The sequence below is a fragment of the Rattus norvegicus genome, chromosome 17, assembly GCF_021556685.1.
Source record: "Rattus norvegicus strain SHRSP/BbbUtx chromosome 17, alternate assembly SHRSP_T2T, whole genome shotgun sequence".
NCBI classification, from domain to species: Eukaryota; Metazoa; Chordata; class Mammalia; order Rodentia; family Muridae; genus Rattus; species Rattus norvegicus.
The window spans coordinates 35,226,152-35,232,649 of record NC_141550.1 but is presented as its reverse complement, the minus strand read 5'-3'; the positions used below and the strand labels follow the sequence as shown (position 1 = coordinate 35,232,649).

Here is a 6,498-nt window from a genome sequence, read left to right as displayed (position 1 = left end):
TTACAGTTCAGAGGTTTAGTCCATAGTCATCAGGGCAGGAAGCATGATGCTGTGCAGGCAGATGTGCTGAAGAGGTAGATGAGAGTTCTATGTCCAGATCTGCAGGTAGCTGGAAGAGAGAGTGACACAGGGTCTGACTTGAGCACTTGGAATCTTGAAGTCCACCCCCAGTGACAATTCCTTCGACAAGGAATTGTGCCACTCCCTATGAACCTATTGGGCCTATCTTTATTGAAATCACCACACTAGGGAACCGGCTTGTAAACATTTCCCCTTATGGTTGTCCCAGCGTTTTGGAAGGTATAGTTGAGTCTTGTCTCTCCCTTCCTGAGGCCAATTTGCTAGACAAATAAACAGGAAAGGATTCTATTTCTGAAGGTCATTAGTAATATGAATATCTACCAATACTTATCAATATATGATCCTCTTAATTTAATACTGTTTTATTGATTAATGTTAAAAAAAATCTTGACCTGGGATGCTAAGGCAAGATGTCCACTTGAACCCAGGAGTGCCGAACCAACACTGACAAACAGAGATCTCATCTATGAATAAATAAATGAATAAATAAATAAATAATAAATAAATAAATAAATAAATAAATAAATAAATAAATATTTTAAAAGGGCGTGTGCACTGAGGTTGTAGCTTTAGCTGGTACAGTGCTTGCCTCGCATGCACAGAGCCCTGGGCTCTACCACGAGCGCTACATAAACCGGATGTTGTAGCCCATAGCTGTAAGATAATCAATCACTCACAGGGAGAAACAGGAATATCAGAAGTCTAAGGCCTTCTAGATCACATGAGACCCTGTCTGGAAGCAATACAGAAGCACACAGCCCACATCTACCAACTGAAGAAACGAGAGTGAAGACATGTACATTTTTCTCATGGAACATTATTTAGCTATATAGAAGAACAGAATGCTGATGCATAGCATGGCATGTGGAGGAAGCCTGTCTCCAATAAAACAAAGCAACAAAATCCCACTAAGCTAAAGAGTACATGGCATCTGGTTTCAGGTTTATGAAACTTAGAGACAACCCAAAGAGACAGAAGAGATTAATGGTTGCCAAGAGTTGGGAGAGGCAACTAGAGACAATTCAGTAGACATTGAACTTCCTTGTGAGGTAATGGAAAATTCTAGAACTAGATGATGACAAAAGGGATAAACTATTTTCCATGTATTTTACCATAATTTCAACAGTTTTTGATTAATTCTTTGAGAATTTCATACCATGTATGTTGAGCATATTTACTCCTCCCTCAACTTCTTTCCAGTGCCCCACCCCTTCCCATTCAGCTTTGAGATTTCATCATTGTTTTTCACTTTCAGTAGGGTCCATTATTTTTTGTTTTGTTTTTCTTCTTATTTTTCTCTTGTTGAAAATAGATGTTCTTCAGACATTATATTCTGATTACCATTTCGCCTCCCCTAAAATCCTCCCAGATCCTCCCTACCTCCCCTCTCATCTGGATCCACACCCTCTCCGTCTCTTGTTGGAAAACAAGCAGGCATCTAAAGAATAATAATAAAAAAGACAAAACAAAAACAAAGAAATCATAATAGACAAAACAAAAACAAAAGAGCCAAAGAAATGGCACAAGAAACACATGTAAGACACAGAGACACACACGCACTCACAGACACAGGAATCCCTTAAGATCACAAAGCCTGAAGACATAATATAAGCAAAGGACCTGTGAAAATGAGAGAGCCCGGTGGGGGGGGGGGAGATCGATCCTGACAAAACATTATGAGATAAAGAACCTTCATGGAGGCCATTGAGCTCATTTTGTGTTGGCCATCTACTGATGGGCATGGGGTCTGCCCTTAAGAGTGTGGTTTGTGTCCTTAGTAAGACTTTTTTTGGAGAAAAAGAACTCCATTTGCAGGCACTTATTGATTGGAGATAGCTTCTGGCCTAGGGATGAAGGTTTGTGTCCACTTTTCCCTCAGCCCGTGTACTCATCAGGCATAGACTTGTGCAGGCCCCGTGCAAGCTGCTGCAGTCTCTATGAGTTAGTATGTGTGTCCGTCCTGTAGTGTTTAGGACTTGCTTCTTCGGTGTCCTCCTTCCTCTCTGGATCTCACACTCTTTCTGCCTCCTCTTCCGCAGAGTTCCCTGAGCCTTGAAGGGAGAGATTTGATGGAGACACCCCATGTAGGGTTAAGTGTTCCAAGGTCTCTCACTCTCTGCACATTGTCTGGCTGTGGGTCTCCATGTTTGTTTGTTCCCATCTCCTGCAGGAGGAAGTTTCTCTGATGATGGCTGAGCAAGGCACTGATCTATGAGTCTAGCATAGTGTTCTTAGAGTCATTTCATTGCTAGGTTCCTTTAGCAGAACAGTAAGTAGTTCAGTCCAGAGTGACACAGACCCCATCTGTTCCGAGAACCAGAAACAAGCTGGAGACTAGAGGAACCCCACCAGGGACTGAGGGTCCGGGTGGGAGTGAGCCCGAGACAGACAAGCCTAACATGGGGCACTCAGGAAGGCTGGTGAGGAGCTAGCCTGAGATGAGCACCAGGCAGGTACTGCACAGGCGCAGGGGCTGGGGGAAGCTTACGATGACCCCTGCCCAGTGCCATAATGCACAAGCAGGGCATAGCACTCCTGAAATGATTCCAGACACTCAGAGATCTTGGGTGCCTCTAAGAGGAGCAAGTGGTGGAGAAATGGAAGAAAAAAAGAAACAGAAAAATGTGAGCATAATGAAGACAGACAGAACTGGAGACTCTAGAGTAATGAGGGACAGCCTGGTGTGAGTGATGCCACCTGAGACCATGGTGGGATCCTGGCCTATGTTGCCACCAGGGGCCCTGTCTGGGTTCATGGCCTTGCAGCAGCAGGGGTCTGTTACCACAAAAAGCCAGGTGAACGTCCCTGGTCTGGACTGTCACCCAGAGGTGTATTAATGTGTGAGTGCTGTGTAGAATTGGCCCTACTCCTCACCTGGGCATCCTTGGAGAACTGGCCCTGGGGACCTGAGAGCTACCTCTTCCCCTAGACAGCTACAGTAGTCAGGACAGTAGCTCCATACATTGTGGGAGTTGGGAGTAAACTGGCCCTAGCAGATATATGAGCATGGGAGACCTGGCCCTGAACTCATCTCCAGTGCAGTGTTGTGGACAAAGGAGAGATATGCTCCTACCCCTTGCCCTTCAGGTCCTGTAGCAGGCGGGACATCTGGCCCTCAGGCATGAGAACAGGAAAGCTGGTTCTGCCTCTCACCAGCCACAGCACTTGAGAGAGTGGGCCTTGTACCTCTCCTGGGCAGCACAATAGAGGTGACACTGGTGGCAGGGGTGCAGATGAATCAGCCCTAAAGGGGTGTGCATGGGAGAGCTAGCTCTGCCAGTTGTCTGCCAAGCAGTGACATAGGCTAGGGAGAGATGACATTCCCTTTGCCCCTTGTCACCTATGACAGGCAGAAGAGCTGGCCCTGAGAGCATCAGAGTGGGAGAGTTTTCCATGCCCCTCACCTGCTGTAGCATTCAGGAGAGCAGTCCCTGCACCTTGCCTGGGCAGCAGGGTAGAGCTGGCCCTGGTAGCAGGAGTTGGCTAGTGAACCAGCCCCAAGGGCATGAGAGTGGGAGAGCCGGTGGTGGGCTGACCAGCTCAGATACCTCTCAGGCCCAGATCCAGGGCTTTGATTTGGCCCACCCCAACATTTACCCAATCAATGAACTGCTGGAGAGCATGAAGGGGCCGACCCTACAGATCCAAAACTATAGGATCTCTATGACACGGGACAACAGGATATCCCAGAGGAGTCTCCGTGAAGTTTCAGCATGGATGGAGTAGCAGATACCGGAGGCCTTGTACCAGACTAGTAAGTTATTGCAATGAACATTTCTCCCAACAGAGAAATGTGGGACACACTACAACACATTTTAGCTTCCACAATGAGATTTGTTTTCCTCTCCTGTGGGGGAAGTTACAAGGGTGGAGGGCAGGTACAGGCAGGAGGAGAACAGAGGATGAGTGGGGTTGGGGTGCATGATGGGAAATTAAAAAAGATTCAATAAAAAGTTAAAAATGGATGGGTGAATGGATGGATAGATGGATGATTAGATAGATGGATAGATGTATGGATGGATATAGATGTGGAGGGGGAAAGGGAAAAGAGGGGAGTGCCATGAGAAAGAGTCTATTGGAGGGGTGAATGCCATCAAAGTACATTATATGCATGTGCTAAAATCTTATTATGAGCCCCATGCATTTGTTTAATTAATATGTGCTAATTACACACACACAAACACACACACCACACAAAAGAAACAAGTCATTTGCATTTGGGGCACAATGCACAGTAGGCTGGGAATACTAGACAGTTTTCACGGGGTTGATTTCCTTGGGGTGCTCTCTCTTCAAGGCTATTCCAGTGGCTTAAAATTCACTGTTGTTCTGTTGTTCAAACCTTGTGAAGTCTGCCTGGGGGTGGGGGAAGGAATGAAAGCTGTTTTGCCTCATACACCGAGACTTCGCATTTATTTAAATAACTTGCCCCTCAAACTGCATCTTGTGTTTGCTTCCACAGCATTAAGCCCTAGTATGTCACTGTCTCTCTGTTTTCAGCCATGAAGACTGGAAATCTCCACACAGAACATTAACTATGTAGATGGAGCCTGCAAGGTAACAGATCCTTGGAAGCAGCAGTAGCAAAGCCTGCCTGGACTTCCACCCACGACAATAAAGCATTGCAATTCTTTTATTGAACCAAGAGCATTTAAGTCACAAATACATCTATGCAGAAAGCTATGGTGTCACCTCCTCAAACAGATGACTGAAGGAACCATTCAGTCCCAGCTATGATGGGCCCTGGTGCTAACAGGGAAAATAATGGGCTGGATTATGAGAACTGCTGAGACCCAGAGCAATCAATGACACCTCCAGACTGCTGATTTGAGCTGTGATCACTCTTATTTCAAATGCAAAGCACACTGCCTTAGCAGCCAGATGGCATCTTCCTTTTCCTCGCTGGACTTCCTACTGCTTCTGATGGCACGTGCTTGAATTAGTTTACTTTCTCAGACCAGCCTAATAAGGCTTCAGCCGGCTGACAAGCCTGGGTACAAAAAAGCATGAATCCCGACAGATAAGCACAACTATTTATTGGACTTAAGAAGAAGAAAGGAATGGGAGTAACAACGGTTCAGGCCTCAGTGTGTTCAGTCCCTGCTGAGTCTCCTTTTTAAGCCCTTACAAGTCATAGAACCCTCAACCTGAGGTGGAAAACGGAAGACAACTGTTCAATATGTTCCACTCATTTATGGTCGCTACATGACAAGCTAGACCAAAGCTGTCACCTGAAAGAATATAATTCTCATCTCCTACTTTCCCTCTGTACGTCTCACCTGGTTCTTCTGCTTTGGGGTCCTGCTTGTGACGAGGTACATGGAGTATAACATGTTGCTGGCTTGACTCCAAAGGAAGTGCCAACCAGCCACTCGCTAGCTGGCTGGCAAGAGTCCGCTCCTCCTGTGAAGTGGAAGTTTCTGGTCGTGTCACATGATGCAGACTCCTGTGGTGTCTTGCTGAGGCAACATGTGATGCTCGGAGAGAGTATAAATAGGACTCAACGGACAGTGATGTGGTACTTGCGTAGCTAGTCTTGCAACATTTTGTTGGTCTCATATCTGCACCGATCTTCACTTCATCCAGAGAGGCACAGCAGAAACTTCTCCTGGTGTCCCAGCTGGGTCTAGTCTCTCCCGCTGACTCATCTATTCAGCAGAAGCCTGGCTAATTCTGCTGTACCATGCCACCGCTGCTGATTTGTTTGGTATCCTGACACTACTGATCTGGACTGCAGGTGTCCTATCAAATGGAGATTGGAATCACCCCCAAGGACTACTTCTAAACAGATCTACATTCTCTTGTTCTATTTACCATCTCTTCTCCCCTAACTTTGGATGGCAGGCTGCAAGGGGGACCAGAGCATTTGAGAACCCATATTAAGGGAGGTTTTGAGAAATCTAAGCCTACACTTTTGGGTTGTAGGACTGAGTTCCCTGCTTCCTCATGAGCATTGGTCAAGGACTTCCCTCTATGCTTTGCCCTGCAATCCTCTCTAGACAGAGGCTCACCACAGAACAGGTGGCTTCCACCAGCATGTGAAGGTACAGGAAACCAACCAGGGGAAGTGGAACAATGAAGCTGTCTCACTCTTCTGCAGATCTGTCCCAGTGAAAGCATCTCTCCTCAGAGGAGGATACTCAACAAGGATATGGGTACCAGGAAATAGAGCATTTTCAAGGTTGTCCGAGACCTATACTGTCTGCGTGTCACATCTCATTAGCTTCTGCTTTAACTTCTGCAATGGAGGAACATGAGACATCTCCAGGCACCCAGTGCCTTGCACTTCAAAACTCTAACTTGCTTAACCAGTTCTAGTAATTAACCCAACTCCTGCTGTCTTGACCCCTGAGATGCTTTTAAATACCTAGAAAGTCTCAAGAGAACCTTATTTCAAGATGCATATAAATAGGAATT

General features: G+C 46.1%; 1 long non-coding RNA gene across 1 annotated transcript; it reads right to left on the bottom strand.

Moving 5' to 3' along the window:
- On the bottom strand, positions 1-5,693 carry LOC102548193 (uncharacterized). Its single transcript, XR_015642025.1, has 3 exons — positions 5,361-5,693; positions 474-545; positions 1-109 (listed from the first exon to the last, which is right to left on the bottom strand). It is a non-coding gene; the product is annotated as an uncharacterized LOC102548193 (long non-coding RNA).
- Positions 5,694-6,498: the final 805 nt, after the last annotated feature.